We start from the raw sequence: 20,435 nt of genomic DNA, 5'->3' as shown, positions 1-20,435 counted from the left end.
AAAAGCAAAAAATGTCACATAATTGGCAATCATAATTTCCAAAATTTCCAAAAAGGAAAAAAAGTCTTCATGCCAGGATATTGCTTGAAAAAATTTTCAATTGAGGCGAAAATAAAAAAATGTAGCGTTTCTGGAAACCAACCGGGTGAAAAATAGTAATTTACTGATCTGGCATCAGACTATTGGTTCATCATAGTTCATTATAAATAAAAATCAAGTTGGAGCATTTAAGCTATAGTGGGGTCGTTTAGCATAATTTACAGGAAAAAAATAATATATAGCTGAAACTTTCTCCAGACCTTCTCTATAGGATGCTTATGCCTCAGGAAAAAATCCCCTAAAATTCCACTGGTGGAACATTCCCTTTTTTGGCAATTTCTTTTTTCCCCAGGCAAAACCCTAAGGGAGAAATGTTTTGAAAATTTCAAACTCATTTTCAGACAATATCAGGTATACCATTCGAAAGCTCTCAAAAAACTAGATAGAAGACTTTTAGACGGGTATAGCCGATTTCATTACCTAACTCGAGATAATTCACGCAGAAGATGCAATTTTTGGTCAATTTTAGACCAAATTGTGGCGAAAAGTGGAACCTGGCATGAAATATCTCGAGTTAGGTAATGAAATCGGCTATACCCGTCTAAAAGTCTTCTTTATAGTTTTTCTACATTTCTGGCTCTTAGGCCCTTCTACATAAAGCCTAATTTGTTGAAGGAGATTGAAATGTGCTGTTGCAAGCTCCACCTACACTGTCGATGGTCCATCAGCTCTTTTATCGAATGTTGCAAGCTACAAAAAATTGAAATAGAGAAACAAGAAGTGACAGGTTATTATTCTTATTTTCGGCTTTCTGACATCCAACTGTTCATTCAACATATATTTCTTGGGAATGATGGTATCGAAGTATGTTACGCCACTATCGAAACACAGTCAAAGCTGTCACAGAAAATGTTAATGCAGTTCATCTTGATGTAGATTTTAGCGAAAATCTCACAGTACCTGTAAAGTTCGAGCCTCAATCTCTCCATTGGTCAAATGAACAGGTCACCATGCACTCTGGTCTTATGAAGCTTCCTGGTACAGAAAGTTATCAGCCATACTTTTCAGACACCAAGGTTCATGACCAAGTGTTTGGTAAAATCGTGAATGATGAAATATGTTGGAAGAGATTCCCAACTTAGGTACTTTTGAGGCTATAGAAATTGAATCAGACAACTGCAGAGCACAGTACAAGTCTGCAAAGCATTTTAAAGATATCCAGGATCTCTTCAACAGATTACAAAAAGGATATCATTAGAATTTATGGCATAGCTGGGCATGGGAAGGGTGAGGTAAGTTTACAAAAAAGCTTCTCTGAGGCCAGAACTTCAGATTTGTTTTTATAATATTTTTCTACAAATAGATATCAGTGTTTTAATCTCTCCGCTACGTGTCATTCTGAGCTACAGTTGATTTAATACAAAAATTCAAACTTGATTCCGTTATCTACATTTTTTCTTTAGGTGGATCACTTTGGTGGCCTTGCCAAGGTTGATATTCGTCAACAAGTAGCAGCAGGTAGCTTCTTTCAAGCATCTGAAGATATGGTAGAATCTCTAGAAGAGCCGAGAGGGTTTTGAATACTTTTTCAAAGTCATTGACTGTGATTAACTTGATAAAGAAAGATCACTAAATAGGCTCTCATCCGTTACAACTTTCAGTGGCTCCGATTCATTTTTTGCAATAGTGTTTTACCTAGCAAAACATGATTTAAGACATCCCCGCGCGTTTGTTTATGCAACAAAAGTAGTGACGAATTTGGCTCCTGTAGTTTGTCCAATGAATATTCTTTGACTTTACAACGTTTGAATAAAGTTTCCTTGAGATCTACTGACAATGTTATTGAAGAAGTCACAGAAGAAATTGAAGATAAAGAAACTGTCATCATAGCATCTGACAGCACCTCGATCGATATCGTGTGATTGCAATTCAGATGTATTGATGACTATGGCCATTCAGTTTCACAAAGTGTTCCATTTATCACAGGTCACTTTTTGAAAAGGCTACACGAAAAACAAGCATCTACTTTGTTCAAGCTGTCAAAAAGTTACATTACCTTTCTTCATTACATTACTTTCAACTTAATATTTGTTATCATTCATATTGAAGTTCCAACATTTTTCATAGTTTTTTTGTCTTGTTCAATGTTTATTATTTATTTTATTTTATTTATTTATTAAAGGATATACAGTCCAGGCACACTAGTCTACATAATAATTACAAAAGTGATCTTGAATCGTCACGTATCGTTTGCTGTATCCATGCTTGAGTCAGTTCTTTAAATGCTTTGATTGACTTAGCATTAACAACATTTTTTGGAAGCTGGTTCCACGCCGGTATGCATCTGTAATAAAACGATTTTTTAATCCATCATCTGAGAAATTAGGGATCAATTCGTAATCGTGTTTACGATGGGGACGAGTTCGCCTAGAAAACTTTTTGAAGATGGTATTTTTGTCATAGAAGTGAAGGTGTTTGTATATTTGAACCATGTCACCAAATTGTCTCCTAATTCAAGAGATGGTAAGTGCAGTTTTCGCGGGCGCTGCTCGTATGTTAAATTTCGTAGACGACGGATCATTCTTGTTGCACGCCTTTGTACCCCTTCAAGTAGGTTGACGTGTTTACGCAATCTAGGTGACCATACAGATTGAGCATATTCCAGATGAGGTCGAACAAAGGTGGTATACAGTGTGTAAAATGTACTGGGACATAATTCCTCGAAGCCTCTTCGAGTCACACCGAGAATTGCGTTCGCTTTCTTGACCTGTTTCGATATGTGCTCTTCAAAGGTAATAGCGGAGTCGATCAGCACACCTAGATCATTTTCAAGGGAAACGTGTTCAAGTTGGTTTCCATCTAACGAGTATGGGTGTGCATGGATGATGTTCTCGAGTAAGTACATGGTATTTATCTGGATGGAATTTTAAAAGCCATTTTCTCGACCAATTTTCCAGTTCATTGATGTCTTGTTGGATTGTCAAAGAATCCTCGATTGAGTTGATCTCTTTGACTATCTTCGTATCATCGGCAAATAGGAAAATAGATGAGATGACGTTGTCTGGGAGGTCATTGATATACTCTCGGGTACCTAATAGCCGGGGGGTTGGAATAAGCAGGGGGGTTGGAAAAAAAATCAAAATTTCATAAGCGGGGGGATTGGAATAAAAATGTCCTGGGTGGAAAATGTTTGAAAAGGAGTCTAATACAGCAGAATTAAGACAAAAAAGGGAACTTTCAAAAACATTTTCCCAAAAATTAATAGCGGGGGGGGGGGGTTGGAATAAGAATGTCCTGGGTGTAAAATTAAATTAATTAGCGGGGGGGCGGCTATTAGGTACCCGGGAGTAAATAACAAAGAGAAGTGGTCCAAGGACAGTTCCTTGAGGAATACCACTTACAACGGAGTTCGTACTTGATCGACCTTTACGAGTTGCTTTTTGTCTGTCAAGAAAGACTCTATCCATCATAGACAGTTACCTGATATTCCATATCCTTCAAGTTTCTTCAGCAAGAGACGGTAGGGAACAGTATCGAAGGCTTTAGCAAAATCGAAATATATCGTATCAACTACTTTACCATTAGCAATTCGTAGGCAACACTTATCCAAGTAGTTCAGGAGTCGAGTAACTGTTGATCGATGACTAACGAAGCTGTATTGTTTATTTGACAATAGCTCTTGATCTAGTAGATGATTCATGATATGCTTCCTAAGAAATGATTCCATCAATTTACAAACAACTAAGGTCAGGCTGACTGGTCTATAGTTTATTGCTAGATTTTGAGCACCCTTGCTCTTGTAAATTGCTGTAACGTTAGCCATCTTCCTTTCTTAAGGCATGATTCCACACGACAAGGTTTTATTCATTATGATTGCCAAAGGCTCGGCTACATGGTCGACCAATTCTACCAACATTTTGGGATGAATTTCATCTGGACCAAAGGATTTGGTGGTGTCAATCAGTTTTATCTGTTTCTTCATCATCTTCTCGGTGACGAGTAGATCACTAATCTTCTTTTCTTTTCGTGCAGGGAAATCTGGTAATTCACCCTCTGAATCATCAGTAAAGACACTACAAAACTGCTTTTGCAAGATTTTTACCCTCTCGTGGTTGTTATGTTTAAGAGACGATTTATCGTCAGGGTTCTGAAGAAGTGGCGAAACTCCACTTGTTGATTTGAGTTTACTTCTTACGTGAGACCAAAAGATCTTGGGTTTCTTTTTGGATTTGTCGGATTTGTTCTCATATGCCCCATGTGCCTTCACCAGCATTCGATTTACTCTGTCCCTTGCGAGTACATAGTTGACGCGGTGACGATCTCGGTAGAGAGGTGAAGATCTTAACCACCTTCTATTCAGCAATTTTTTCTTCTTGATTTAATCTCGCAGGTCCTTTTTGATAGGGATTTTGCCTTTATTCTTCCAAAATATGTTTCCCACTTCTTTCGGGGGTTCCAATCTATTTCTGAGGTCGAGTATAGCTTCTTTAAAAGTTTTCTAAAGATCATCCACTGATGTTTCAACGGATGCATTCCTGAAACCTTATTTCCAGTCTCTTAAGCTAAGATCGTTATTCATCGATTGGAAATTGGCCGATACAAAGATATACCTTGTCTGTACACTTTTGGGGTTAGCGTAACAAGCAAATTTGAAGGCTAACGAGCTATGATCACTTTTACCAACTGGACTTAAGTAATCTAGATTCACTATTTGATTTTCTTCCCCTGTCAATATCAGGTCGATTAGAGATGGGTCATCTGTTCTACGACATCGAGTTTGCTCGTCAACGTGTTGATTAAGATATGCATCTCTAAAAGCATCTAGAAACTTTTCTTCTTTACTATTTTCTATGTGTGGGGTTGTCCAATTGTCCCAATTTACATTTGGGAAGTCTCCTAGCAAACATTTGTTGGAATACTTGTTGTTCAGTGCAATATATTTGATCACATAATTCAGGTTGCTGTTATTTTCGTTTGATGATGTAGAACTACTTGGACTTCGGTAGATGCACGCGACAACAACAAGCAAATCTTTTCCATATAATTGTACTTCAGTCATGCATACTTCGTTGAAACTGATTGGAGGTTTGACATCGGCTACTAAATTTTTTATCGAGGTGTGAACAAGTATGACAACGCCACGCCCATGTGTCTAAGTTAACTTGACTAGCAATTTTATAATAATCGAATTCGTATTCATGTAATTCCCTCAACGTACCTACTTTTGTCTTCGCTTCGCAGATAGCGACGATGTGAGGCTATTCCTAACGGGTCATGGACTGTAATTCCTTCTTTTTAAATGAAGTCAACTGATCGGGATTTGTATACAGAACTTTCATATCTTTGATAAATCTTTTTGAGCAAAGTTGGCTCCTGTTGATCGATGATATTTGTCTCTGTTAGGTTGTTCGAGAAGAAGACATTCTTCATTGTTGGTGACTGCTTGAATCACCCCGGGCGCGAGATATTTCTGTTGTTGGTTTTTCGGTTTCATTCAGTTCTTTAGCTTCAATAGATAGTAGGCGCAATTTCTTACGCCTTTCAGGTGTAAGATCTTCAGTAACGGTCACTCCAGAAAACTTTCCATTCCTTTTCAGAGCTGGTAAATTTCCCAAAAGATTGAATTTCTCGTCTTCGATTAAGAGGCAGATCAAAACGGGACGCTTCTTATCGTTCGAGGTCTTACCCAAACGGGCAATAGGCTTAATGGTAACGTTTGAATGGGTTGTTTTGATGAGATCCTGAACCCAGCTCCTGCCCGTGCTGGCATCTTGTTCTGGTACTCCATGAACAATAATGTTCGAAGCACGCTTCTGTTTGTTCGTTTCCTCGGCTTCTTCTTCCCGCAGAGCTTCTTTAATCACCTCTTTGATCGAAGTATTAGGCTCATCCTGTGTAGGGTCTTTCACCACATCAGCGTATGCTGCTTTACCTCAGTCATCTGGTTTTCAACACTCAAGAGTGTCGCTTTGATTTCATCAATAATTGACGCCTTCATATGGTTGCGCCAAGTTCGGTGATTTTCTCATGGACTTTACCGTTCATTTCTTCGACAGTACATCTCTCGATTGACTTGTCTTTGAGTTTTGCATTACGGGACTTTAGTGTTTGGACTGACTTGATCAACTTCCTCTCGTTATCGTCATATACTTCGATAGCACGATCACGCTCTGAGATATCAATTTTTTAGTTTGGTAAAGTTGTCTTCATCTGCACCACAAAGAGCAGGGAGATCTTTCACTACTTCAAAACAGTTGATGCAGCAGAAGGTCCATCGTCCATTTCTTTCCATTTCCATTTCATTTCCATTTTTTTCAAAAAAGAAAAAAACAAAAAAAAATTGCTTATTGCTTTGTCATCTTGTCAGCCACCAAAGCTTCTCTATTTTTTTCAAAACATTATTCAGAAGATTATTCCATATTTTTGATTAGCTGAATTGATAAGATGCAAAGAATTATTCTGAAAAAAAATTAATCGATAATTATCGGTTAGAAATTGAAAAAAAGGTCTTGTAAGCCACCAAATAGTGCATTTTATAGATTTTTCTTTTCTTTTTTTCAAAATGAGGTCAAGGAGGTGGACGTTGTGTTAATTTTTTTTTAAATAAGGTTTCCAGAAAACTCAAACTATCGCGCTCTAACGTGACATTTTCTTCTTTTAGAAATAATAATAATTTGGTTAAGAACATTGATCTATGATTATAAATAGTGATTCTTTTACAATGTATAGCAATGTGCCTTCCCAGTTATTACCATAATGGCTTTATGGCAACTCCTGAACTTGGGTACAGGATGTACGGTTACACATTTTATGGATTGCATTGTGGAGACACAAGAGTGGTCAAACTGCGAGCAGCGAGCAATGCATAATGCAGATAGTGAGCATCTTAAATGAAGACTCTCCACCCAATCCAAGAGTGCTCAAACTACAAAAGCAGTGAGCCAATATACAATGTATAGTAATGTGCCCTCCTGGTTATTACCATAATGGCTTTATGGCAACTCCTGAACTTGGGCACAGGATGTACGGTTACACAATTTATGGATTGCATTGTGGAGTCACAAGAGTGCTCAAACTGCGAGCAATGCAAATAGTGAGCGTCTTAAATGAAGTAATTGTAATAATAGTAATTCTTTTAGATAAACATGCGTTTTTTTGAGCCAACAAATTTTTTTTTGCAACAATCTTCTTGAGCCATCTTTTACATATGGTGGTACCCTACTTTCATGCAAAAAAATCAGAAAATATTAATGATCCAATTTTCCAGAAAACCCGTTTTTTAGCCGTTTTTTGGCCCAAATTTGCTCAAAGAAATTTGTTTCCCAAAATCGGGCTCCGTCACATTCGAGGGTTTATAGTAGTTACACATCTTTGTGCAAAAAATCAGAAAAAACTAATGAGCCAATCTCGAGAAAAGTTGGTAACGAACGGATGAACGGACAGAGGTTAATCTATTGGACCTCCAACGGGGCACGCCTGTTTTAAAACTCGCGCGCGTGGAATGTTTAGATTTCCCACACATTCCAAAATGTAAACAACACTGCAATGGCATCTTTTCCCTGCCGGCCGACGTCCCCACTACTGGACCTTCTATTTTGGTGGAAAAATAGTCTAAAATCAAACTAAATTGCAATATTTTTTGTTTCTTTTTATAACTGAAGCCCTATTCTATGAAAATGTGCAAAAAAATATCAAAATATTTGATTGAGTAACTAAAAAAAATCAAGTATTCCCAACAAGAAGTAAAACGTCATATTTTGGTAACTTGGCTGACTTCAGAAGCCGATTAAACAAAAATACGAATTTTTTGGGGAAAACTGTTTACTATCTAAGAAAGAGGGACCCTTTGGCTGCACAATACAAAAAAATTTAAATTTGTCTCATTTTTTCCCTTAAAGATCTCGGCCAAGTTCTTGACGCGTGATTGAGCGTGACATTACATCATGAGAAAAGCATCCCATCCCACACATACCAAGCTATTTCTAGGGAGAAAACAGAATAAAACATTGGGAAAAATAAAAATACTTATTTCTCAAAACAACCAGGATCCCGAGCCTCGTAAATTATACAGAATATTCGAAAAATTCCAAAATTATTCAACTCCAGTCTGTTTTCTTTGGCTCCATTTTCACGTAAGCATTCAATTGTTTTGCTTTTTTATAAGAAAAAGGTTTTGTTCTTAATAAAATTATAGTCGTTTCTCCATTTAGATCGCAAATTTAAGGGGATAAAACTCACTTAACCGAGAGTCTTCTGTTCAGCCAAAGTGACACTTTTAAGGCCATTTTAAGAACAATGTGAAAACCAAATTTAAAGGATCTTTTCCCCTCTAGAAATGGCAATGGATACGCACAAATCCCGTCTACAAAATTTATGCTTTGTTTGTGGTCAAATTTGCACTGAAAGAAAGAGCTCAGTTGAAGAATACCAGCACGAAATTCAGAAATTTTTCTTCCTAAAAGAAGACTTTCTCACCGAGCACAAACCACCTTTCTTTTGCCCTCTTTGCCATTCAAAACTTCATAATCTACTTACTGGAGCAAGTGGTAATTTAATAACCTTCTTAATTGTTAATAAAGTCAAAGTTCTCTGATTTCAAAGTTTGTGCTTACGATATGCAGGTTGTCTTGTGTCTTGTTAATGTGATATGGCTTTTGTGTTTTTAGGTCGTCATCCTTGTTTGTTTTGCATTGCTACCAAGGCCGAAATTCAACTTCCACCTTCTGAGAGATCATGTGAGCCAAGGACCATGAGCGGGCTTTTACGGCCAATCCGACTTTTCAGATTCCATTTTCGGTTTTCAGAAATATAAAAAAGGGTTTTTTGCTTTTTGCAAACTCGGATTCGAAAACCAGGATTTTATTAACCATGAGCCTTTGCACGTTATAAATATGAGGATGCGAGCACACGTCACAGGGGCCGTCACACGATTAGTTTTGGGGCAAGAAGTGGCATGCAAGTTTTAGTTCTAATTCTGGCGATGTCCAAGAAAGAATACCTGTTAGCAACAACTAGGTGTAAAAGACTGTCAAAAGTGGTCCTTCACGATGCTGTCATGATGTTATGTGTAAAATGGTATGGATTCTTAATTAAATTAGTAGCCAGTCAGTGGTGGTATGTTCGGTCTTAGGTCATCGTAGGCAAGAAGTTTATGTAATTTACAGAATACATTTTACTACATGATGCAAATAAAACTTTGAGAATGTCTAAATTTGTCAATCACAGCTTGCTCAACTTCTGCTGAGAAAGGGGGCATTTACCAGACGATGTCTAGGGCGTGCCAAATTACTTTTTATTACCAACTTTTTTTTTCGACAACAACCTTTTTTTTCCCGACCACCAACTTTTTCTCCGACGCCAATGTTATTTTTCGACACCAACTTTTTTTATCGACACCATTTATTCTCCAAGGGTCAAAGTATTTTAGGTATAAAATAAAGGGCCTTTACGTTTGCCAATGAGGCATACACATTGCGTCTCAAGGCTCTATATACATCCTGTTCCTGTGCCAGCCCAAACGACCCTAGGGGTCCCAAAAATGCCATTTTTTACTCTCCCGAAGGTACGATTTTCTATTTTTGGCTCGGACGACACACCCGTCATTTCGCAAACCTAGTTGAAGTACCCCCCTCGGGGATTGGGATTTGCTTGTTTGCTAGATAGGGATGGCGTGAAAAATATGTCTCTAAGTCAGATATTTAATTTTAATCTCCTTTGCGAATGTTAAACCGATTTAAAGTATTCTTCTTTTAAATGCAAACCAGTCATATAAGCCAATTAGCCTGCTAAAAATCAACTGCAAGCGGCAAAGTACAGCCGACTTTAACACGTTAAATCGATATAAGGGCGTCTCTGTGTGGGGTGCATGACACGAACAGAGGATGTAAAGCCTAACCTCTGGCGTCCAAAGTAACATACGGCCAAAAAAGTTGGTGTCGAAAAAAGAAAAGTTGATGTAAAAAAACAAAAGTTGGTGTTGAAAAAAAAAATTGGTGTTGAAAAAAAAAATTTGGTGTTGAAAAAAAAAGTTGGTGCCAAAAGAACAAAAGTTGGTGTCGAGAAAAAAAAGTCGGTGTCGAAAAATAAAGTTGGTGTTGAAAAAAAGTTTGTAATAAAAAGTAATTTGGCGCTCCATAGATGTCAATCAAACAAAATGGAACGAAAATTCCAATTGAATGCAATCCAACACAATTGAAAGATTATAATTCGATTGTCCAAACAGTCATAATCAATAAAAATCAATCATCAATTACAATCGATAGATAATCGATATTAAAAATCGATCAATTAGTTATCAATTAAAATCTATAATACACCTTTCCCGTAATTCGCCAAACAGATGCGCACGCATTATTTTGTTGCTACCGTTTGGTCTCTGGAGGTAAACAAACCCGTTTTTGCCTGGGTTCCCTTAGGAAAAGTTGGTTTTTTGAGCTTTTCTCAACTTTTGTTGAACAAAATCTTCTCAAATTTGAGTATGTTCTCTCTATTTATGATATTTTGCAACCCTGAGAATTTTTTGCCAAAAAGAGATCGCTATCAAAAGTTAGAAGCTGAAAACCCACTTTTCCTAACCCCTCGCAGGCAAAAACGCGTTCGTTTACCTCCCAAATAATTTTATACACAACTGTGGAGCGCACATTTTCCCGGGCCATTTCTGAGAAGTTTGAATTAAGAGAAAGGTATATTGATAAATAGGCCTGGGTCAAAAATAAGTTGTGTTCGCGTCATTTCCAACCCCAAAATGTGAGTCGGTCGATCGGCCAGCATCTTAAATCATCGGAAAAATGTGTTCTGAGTATAGGTTAGTTCAGGCAATAGGAGCTGCAATGTAATTATTTTGCATAGGCGGCCATCAAAAAATTGTTCCGCCCGGATCATATTTTTTACTGGTTTTCCGATGCGGAGATGCGGGGGAAAACCCAGGAAAAGCAATTTGTTCTTTTAAAGTATAGCTTTTTCTCAATCGCTCTGGCGGCCGTCGAAAAATTGTATTGTTTCGTGTCGCCACTACCTGCTCGCAACCAATTGCCGCAATTTCGAAAACCTGCCCTTTCCGCCTGCCCGTCCGCCCGCATGCATTTTTAGCACCCGCTGCGACAGGAACAGAGCAATTTTTCAATGGCCGCTATATTGTGACCACGCACATAGCAGTTGCGTAGCAAAAATTCTTTGAAAAATTGCGGATAAAAATCTTAAAAACACTTGATGATCAAAATGCTGGCTACACACTGAATCTACAAAATACTTTGATTAGTATCGCTAAAAAATCCGACAAATTTCCCGACTTGCCGCCTGGAAAAGGGTCGGATTTTTAAGATCGAAAGTGAGTCGGTCGGAGGACGCGAACACAACTTATTTGTGACCCAGGCCCAGGCCTTAATCGATATTCACAATTTTTTAAGCATCAATTATTAGCTATCGATTGCTATTGATCCAAACGATGCGATCAATTAGTAATCTTGTTATTTCAATCTTTCAATTAAAACGTCGAGGGACTTAGATGTTATGGTGAAGTTTGTTGTTAAGAACGTAATGTCTGCATGTCATTTTTTCAAAGAGAAAGAGAATGCAGTCCTCGAATTTCAGGTTGGCAATCGGCAATGCTGACCTTAAAACCGACCTAAAATGTTAAAAAGACAATAGAAAATTGCCGAGCTGCCGACCCCTACTTTTTTCAAATTCGAGAGCTGAGAATGAAAGTGAGAATAGCTTCGTGCTAATCTGTTATTTTTTTAGTATTTGAACTAGGCTGTTTGGCAATCAAATTTCAATCATTTGATTGTGTTCAATTGATTCAGCGTTCAATTCATTTGATTGACATCGTCTTGGCATTAAAAAAGGTATGTTTTTGTCGCCAAGGAGGGAGAGGGGGTCAAAAGAAAAGTAATCAACGGGTCAAAAGCATGTCAATTATTCTGGTTTCTTTCAACTTTTGCGTTTTGTGGGCAAGGGCTACTTAGCAAGGTTAATCGAATAATTCGATTGTCGAGTTAACCAACCACTATAAAATTACAATCAAACACAATTGAATGATAGCAATATGATTTTTGAAGGCAATCAAATCAATAATTCTGGGTAAAATTCGATAAATATTCAATTATGTTCGATTGATTATTGATAAAAATCGATAGTCCTTTACCTCAATTAGGTAGTTTCCAGATTTTCTAGAACCCAGTCCCATAAACCAGAAAGTACCTTTTTCCCTTTTTTAATTTTCAGGCGCCTTAGATTTTATCATTTATCAAAAAGGGCTATATTCTTCATAACAACAAGGATGATGAAGAGAGTTGCGCTAGATAAATGACATCAATCTGTCACCACAACTGTTGTCCTGCAAAATCTAGTACGACGCTCAATTAGACTGTTTGGAGCGTTCTCGTGGTAATCAAGAAAATCACTCTACATTTCAAGATTTTTGCCAATTTGTTTACATTAGCGAAATTAAATGGTCGTAAAAAAATCTTTTAGGCTGATTCACGAAAAATTCTACTTCACATTTCTGATGCAAAACATAAATGTTAAAATGTGACGGAGCCAAATTCTTGAAAAACATGTTTTTTTGCTCGAAAATGCCGGAAATCGGCATTGTTACAGATTTTCATGGGTTTTGCGTTATATTTATTTGTTTTTTTTCACATAAAAATGTTAACAATGATAAAACCATATATTTTGAAATTTCATTAGAACTATTCTATCCGGAATACTCAGGTCTTTTTGTTCGTTTGTTATTTTTTCATACTTGTTTCATGATGTTTCCTTGATTTTGGCTTTTGTTTCTTTAAGTTAAATATGGCACATCTATAAACCATTATTACAGTTCCCCAAATGAGAGAGATGGTACAGAGAGGAATGACACACTTACAAATCTCAAATCAATTGAAGCAGCTTCACCCTTTAGATAGAGGGATAAGCGAGAGAAGTGTCAGAAGATTTTGCAGAATAAACAATGTAACTAGAATAACTGACCAGGAGCTAGATAATCTTGTAGGAATTTGCATTGCTCGATTTGGTCATAACTACGGAAGATCTATGATGCAAGGAAGCGTAAGGGCTTTAATCGGATCAACTGGAAGAGTGGTTTCTCAACGTCGCATTTCAAATTCTTTACTGAGACTTGCTCTCGTAGAATTTGAATTAAGAACCCGTGATTTACAAGAAAGAACAAATCCGTTACCCTACTTTGCTCCCTATTTTGGGTATAAGGTCCATATGGACCAAAATGAAAAAATAGGGCAAACCTTTGGATGCACTCATGTGGCTCTCATTGATCATAGCTGTCAACTCTCCCGCATTGGGCGGGAGACTCCCGCATGCCAACGTTTTCTCCCGCTGGAAAAAAACTCAGTCAAATCTCCCGCATTTTCAGGATTTTCTCCCGCATCTCCCGCATTTCCAAAAATTTTCTGATTTCCTGAAAAAAAATTCAGATTTTGTAAATACGACATGGTAAAATTTCCTGAATTTAGAAAATTGGGACGAAAAAATTCCCGGCAAATATGTTAACAAAAAAGGTAACTACCACGATACAATAAATAACAAAAGAAACAAAGTCGGAGGAGTAGTAATAAAAATAAAAAGGTTGTCATACACCGCAGGGAAACTACACAACACAGTAGCGATAAAGTTAATCAAGTCCATGCTTCTGCCAGTAATAACTAACGGTACGGAGACTTGGACTCATACCACAAAACAAGAAATGGGAGACCTGGAGAGAATTCAGATGGATGCTCTGTTTAAAATTTACGAAATACAGAGATGTAGTGAAGTAGGAATCCCAACAGTTGAAATTCAAATAAAAGTTAAAAAGCTAACACTTTATCACGATCTAATGAATTCGGACGAAAATCGAATTGCCAGAAGAATCCTGAAAGAGCAAATAAACTCAGGAAAAGAAAACAATTGGTGGGGAAAAGTGAAAAAAGTGTTAAAAGACTTCCAGATGGACGAAATAGAGGTAGAGGAGATTTCAAAATCGAAACGGAAAGAAAATACAATCAGAAGAATGAAGAACTTGCTAAACGAAAGAGTAATATCAAGCGAAAAAGCAAAAGTACGATTCTCTTGTGTGCCAAATTTCATCCAAAAAGACCCACTAGATCAAAATGTAAAGGCTGGTACAGGAAAAGCCCCCCCCTAGTTCTGAACCGCCTCTAAAAGCCTAGGTTGAATAGGGTTAAAAGACTGGAACGAGAAAGAGTACGTGACAAAACTTAGTTAAGCCGACTCGAAAGTGATAATGGATGCGAGATTGAATATGATAGAAATAGGTGAAAATTTTAAAGGCAAAAAAATGTACTCACTACGGAACATTTAGCTAATTACGACGACGGGGGTACAAACGTAGTAGCTGACATAGGGGATGAAAATATTGAAAATTTAAAAAATATATGTTTAAAAATTAAGCCTTTTTTGTAGAATTATAAACATATTATATACAAGTAGGTGTTCACGTTTAGATTTGCTATCGGGTTTTTTAGCCACGTTGCATTTTTGTCTCTATTCCAATCTTCATCTTCAATTTTCAGTTTTTTAATATTTATTCAATTTCAAAATTTTGGAGGGGGTTTTAGTACGTGTGATCACCGAAGGTACTAGTTAAAAATACATTGTATATCTAACCCACTGCGGATGGTGGATAGTACAATTTAAAAAAAAATTACAAAAAAAAGATTTTTTCCCCAAATTCCAAAAATTTTCGCGTTGACAAATTTTCACAATTCGAGGAGTTTCAGAATTTCCGCAAGGACTAAATTTTGCAAAAATGGTTGGAATTCGTGAAAATCTCAAAAAATAATCCACTTACTCAATTTTTTTACTAATTCGCCAAAAAGAGTTCTTATCAAAATACAGTTTCCTTAATAATGTCTGTGGAAAATGCGGGTACTTAAGATAAGAAAAACTGATTCAATATTTTGATGGTTGAAAAAGAATCATCAGCAAATTTGATGTGAGCTTAGAGGGTCACAATATTTATCTTGTCTATGTAAACTAAATGAAAGGTAATTTTTTCTTTTAGTAATAACTGAAAAATGGAATCAATAAAGATTGAATTCAATAACAAATTTATATTCACATTTAATCCGGTCAATTTGATCGAACTTGCTATTCAAGATTAAAAGAAATGGAGCACATTGTAAAGTAAAAGTTGGCAATGATGTCAGTAACGTGTGGCCTGATGAGAATGGTAATTTTATGATACCGCCAAGATCAAGTATATGCCATTTAATTGCAATGGAAGAAGACGAAGAGGAAAGTAATAATGAACCATCTTCAAACTCCTTTCCACACCGCGCCAGGCGGGGGAACTTTTCATCCGTCAAATCAGCTTTTTCAAGTGGTAGCTTTAATTTCTCTACACATGGTACCCGAGCAATTCCATCATTGAAAAGAAAAGCTGATGTCTTGGCCAGTTGTTCATCATCAAAAATTAAACCTCCTCCATCCAACATACAAAGAATTATAGAAGTATGTGAGATTAAAGATGACAATTTATCACCAATCTTTGACGTTCCAATAAATTTAGCCAAGATGACAGAATTGAACGTCCGAACAAGAGTGAATGAGATTCGTAACCAGATTGGGGGAGGCCAGTATGTTCTTCTCAACAAGAAAGGCAATTTTATTAGGGACATGCCAAATACTAGGGGTATGTCAATTATTTTGTCTTTCTTTTTTTTTGTGGATAGCTTGAATAATTCTGGGCTATGGAACATGATATGAAATGCTGTTTAAACTCCTGTTTGAGTTTTGTCTTACCATACCTTAATGCCCTTAATTTTAGTTGATAGCTTAAAAGAATGGTCATTATACTTCGTTTTTGTATTTTCCTGATCAAAATGCTTCATGGAGAAGAGAAAAAAAGAGAAGAAAATCAACTTGGATTGTTTTTCTTCTAAATAGTTGCCATTGTTAATTTTAATATAATTTTATGATTTTTTTGTAACTACGTCATACAAAAAGAAGTCTTCTTTTTGAAACTTTGCCACTTGGATAAACATAGGGAATGGGTTATAAATTAGGCAAATATATCTAACATTGGCATTTAAAGGGTTGAGAAAGGTTTGCACTATGCAATGTAACAAAGCCCGATTTTTGACTTTCTCTTTTTTATTAAACTACAAATATATACCTTATTGGAAGAAATTTTGGCAGGAATTTAATTTGGTGGATGGCCGAAAAAAATAGACCTTTTCAGGTCACATTCATTTAGACCTTTTATAGTCTCGATTCTCTGCTTCGAATCAATTGCTGTTCAACCTCATCCCCCCCAGCGTATTATCGACATTCCGTTTTTTATTGGAAACGTTCATTCGGCAATCATTTTAGATAAATTTTCTTAACCTCGAATTTTTGTGATTAAGTCAATGTTTGAGTTCCCCATCTGAAAAAAAGAGTTCATCCAGCCGATGCAAGCGTACAATCTAGCGCTATAAAGATCGTATAACTAAAGCTGACGATACAAGGGGGGACGAAGTTGATAACAGTTGACAAGAGTTGTTAGGTTGATAGCTTCAATTTTTTACATTAAAGAATGGTACAGTGTGAGCTGTCGGATCGAATCTGATGTTTGGCTGTGACGTACCAATCTCTGTAGTTTATTATAGAGACACATCAGTTGTACCATCACAACGCAATTTTCTTGAACAGAGTACACAAATCAGTGTCCTCGGGTAAGTTATGGCATGTCTAAAAAACTGAAAATTACCATAATTTTTAGATCGCATTAGTCGACAGAAAATGACCAAACAGATGACTGAACATGAAGGGTACTATGATGAAGTTTCTAACCTGATGTGTAACCTAATTGTTTTTTCGCTAATTTTGGCGAAAAACCGTAAAAACTGATTATTACGTCATAATCGATGACGTCATAAAAACTAAAAATTGAATTTCTCAAGAATGGTGTATCCAATTGTCTTCAAACTTTTACCAAAGATGTATCTCATTAAAGTCGATCATTTGGAAAAAGAAATTTTTCAAAATTTTCATGACGTTAGCAGAAATTTGGAAAAAAGGAAAAATCCTATTTTTTGCTGACGTAATCAGAATTTCGAAAAAATTTTTTTTTCGAATGATCGACTTTAGTGAGATAAGTCTTTGGTGAAAGTTTGAAGACGATTGGATAAACAACCCTTGAGAAATTCATTCAATTTTTAGTTTTTATGACGTCATCGATTTTGACGTTATAATCAGTTTTTACGGTTTTTCGCGAAAATCAGCGAAAAAACAATTAGGTTACACATCAGGTTAGAAACTACATCATAGTACCCTTCATGTTCAGTCATTTGTTTGGTCGTTTTCTGCCGGCTAATGCGATCTAAAAATTATGGTAATTTTAAGACATGCCATAACTTACCCGAGTCAATAACCACGTTATAATTAGCCTCTAAAAGGTGTCATATAAAACTTAAAAACTAATAAATTTTTCCTTGAATATTTTATAATATTAATTAATATTTCATAAGCAAGGAAGTAAGGATGGCTTCATTTTTTTCATCTAATTAACAATTAATATATGATAAAATTTGAAGATCTGATGAAAAAAATTATTCAAACAAAACATTTTCTACGCGGACTTTACTGCAAGCCTTTTCAATAGACACGATAGTAAAGATCTAATGGACATGATAAAAGAGTTCATTCGTGATGCCTCTAGGGGTCTCAAACAAGACCTTTCCTAGGCGGACTTTACTGCAAGTCTTTTCAATAGACGCGATAGTGAAAATCCAATAGACACAATAAAAAATTCATTTGTAATGCCTCTAAGGGTCTCAAACAAGACCTTTCATAGGCGGACTTTACTGCAAGCCTTTTCAATAGACACGATAGTGAAAATCCAATAGACACGATAAAGAATTCATTCGTGATGCCTCTAGGGGTCTCAAACAAGACCTTTCCTAGGCGGACTTTACTGCAAGTCTTTTCAATAGACGCGATAGTGAAAATCCAATAGAAACGATAAAAAAGTTTACTAACAATTTTCGCAGGAACTAAATATTTTTTCTAGACATAGAAAATTCTAAGATAAAAGCCACTGTACTAAAGACATTTTACAGCAAAAAGTACTGCATGAAAAAATATCCAACCAGTATTTTCAGGGTTATATTAGCCTAAGCTACGGTTCTAAAAATTATTCAATTAAAATTTGACAAATTGCGTAACGAGCGTAACTGCCAATTGGTGAAGAGTATAGTGTTTTTTTATCAATTTAAGTTTATCTGAATCATAACCACAATTCAATACTTGTTTGGCCATGTAGCCATACGAATATATGTCACTCAATATTGACTGGCTACCTCTACCGTCGACTATCTCAGGAGCTACAAGTCGTCTCGCCTCTCTGTATCTCTCTCTTTCAATAGCATCGAGAGAAAACTTCCTTCCCTTACCAATTTTACAACTGCAGTTAAAATCGATGATGACTGGCTATATAGAATGGCGGTTACCTTTAAGCACGACGTTATCAAGTTTAAGGTCGTTGTAAATGTATCAACTTAGGTGCATGGTGTTTAGAACATCCGCAATTTTGAAAAATACGAGGTGCATTGCATCGATCTTGATATTGATTTTGTCCTTTAAAAGGCTGTATAATGACCTAGCTCCATCTTCAAAAGAGTAAAACTCTAAAACCAATTTAAAAGGAGGCTCGTCAATGCAAACACCAATCAAAGTTGCTAAATTACAATGAGTTCTAAGGTTAACTATAACTTTAGCCTCTTTTAAAAGCATACCTATTAAGAGAATAAGATTAAAATAAAATTCTGAGGAAATCAGGGTTACCCTGGGACGGGAGGGCTCTTATCACATCGTAACCCGTACCAGTCATTATGTGATAAAGTTTCCGTTGACCTGTTCGTTGCTGGGTAAGAATGGAGAATGAATGATATAAATCGAATGGTCACTTGCTTTATTCGGATATTCGAACATCAACATCACTCGACCAATCAGCGTCAAACACGTTCTGAAATTTGGCGCGAATTGGAGGGCGTGACCAATTGATTTATGCGGAGTCTGGGAACAAGCTGAAAAATCTCATGATCATAATTTTAGAAGGAAGGAAGATTTTGTCGTGAATTATTTGATCATAGAGAAAATAAATTTCTGAAAGTATTTACAATGAAGTCATGGCTCTAATTTTACAAGAACAATTTCATACTCATAGAAAAACTTTGATATTCTTGTCCCACTTTGTTTTACATTTCTGATCAATCTTTAGATTCTCATTACCTTTGTGGCGATTCCTTTCACTTTCATTTTTAAAAGAGCGCGAAATTAAGACTTGAAAGGGTCTTGTTTATCTCATTCAAACTTTTTTTATGTGCTGCGATTTGTTCGAGCATTTCAATGTGGTTGTCACGAAAAGCAGATATCAGCTGATAGTGTAAAGAAGAAATTCTCAGAAAAAATAGCGAAGCTTAAACTTTCGGTTTCTGTCACCAATATTTTCATAATGGCTGATTAAACTGTTCATTGTTGTTGTTTTCTGTATTGATTATGTTTTCTTGAGAGGTGAGATGGCAGCATTACCATCATGTGAACAAATTACTCAACAATTTTCTTGTCCTCTACTTGACTGTCCTTATGTTGCCAGCAATTATAACAAGCTTTTGCATCATTTTTTTGACAAACACACTTTGCAGTTGATGCACCTTTTATATGTCGTATTTCCTCCTGTCCTAAGAGCTTTAAAAATCTTCAAAGTTTTCGAAGGCATGTGCAAACAAAACATTCTTGGTTTATGAGAAGTATATGCTCGTAAGAAAGAAAACTGGTGACACTGTTGACTGTGTGACTGATGATAATAACATCGACATTGAAGATACTTGTGAGCCTGATCATTTTGGCGGGGAGGATAACATACAAACTAATTTTACTGCTGACTCAAATAACGATTTTGAGCCAAATGATGAATCTATTTTTGATGAATCTGCTGTTGAGAAAATCCATAAATTCTTATTAGAATTGCGTGAAAAATACTTTATCACTACTGAAGCAACCTGCTTCTTGAGTGAAAAAATGTCAAACATAATAAATCTTGATCACTAGAGGCATAGTAAAGCTGTAGAATCATCTCTTCTCAGAAATAATCCAAATTTTAAAAATTGACCATGAAACCAAAATTGTTCTTAAGTGTCAAAGTGAATATGCTTTAGCTTTTGATAAATTCAGAGGGCAAAAATCTTTGTCACAATATACAACAACAAAATCTGAGTATGTGGAGCCAATTGAAATTGTTTTAGGACAAAATAAAAAAGGGGGGACTGACACTTATCAATATGTTCCACTGCTTTCTACCCTCTCTGTATTGCTTGGTCATGAGGATTTTTTTGCTGAAGCTGTTTCTCAATCACAAGATGATGTTCCTGACACTCAAAAACATGTTTTGCGTGATT

Source organism: Clytia hemisphaerica, unplaced genomic scaffold (assembly GCF_902728285.1).
Source record: "Clytia hemisphaerica strain Z4C2 unplaced genomic scaffold, Clytia hemisphaerica genome assembly, whole genome shotgun sequence".
NCBI classification, from domain to species: domain Eukaryota; kingdom Metazoa; phylum Cnidaria; class Hydrozoa; order Leptothecata; family Clytiidae; genus Clytia; species Clytia hemisphaerica.
The sequence above is the reverse complement of the archived record's forward strand: the minus strand, read 5'-3'. Positions refer to the sequence as shown.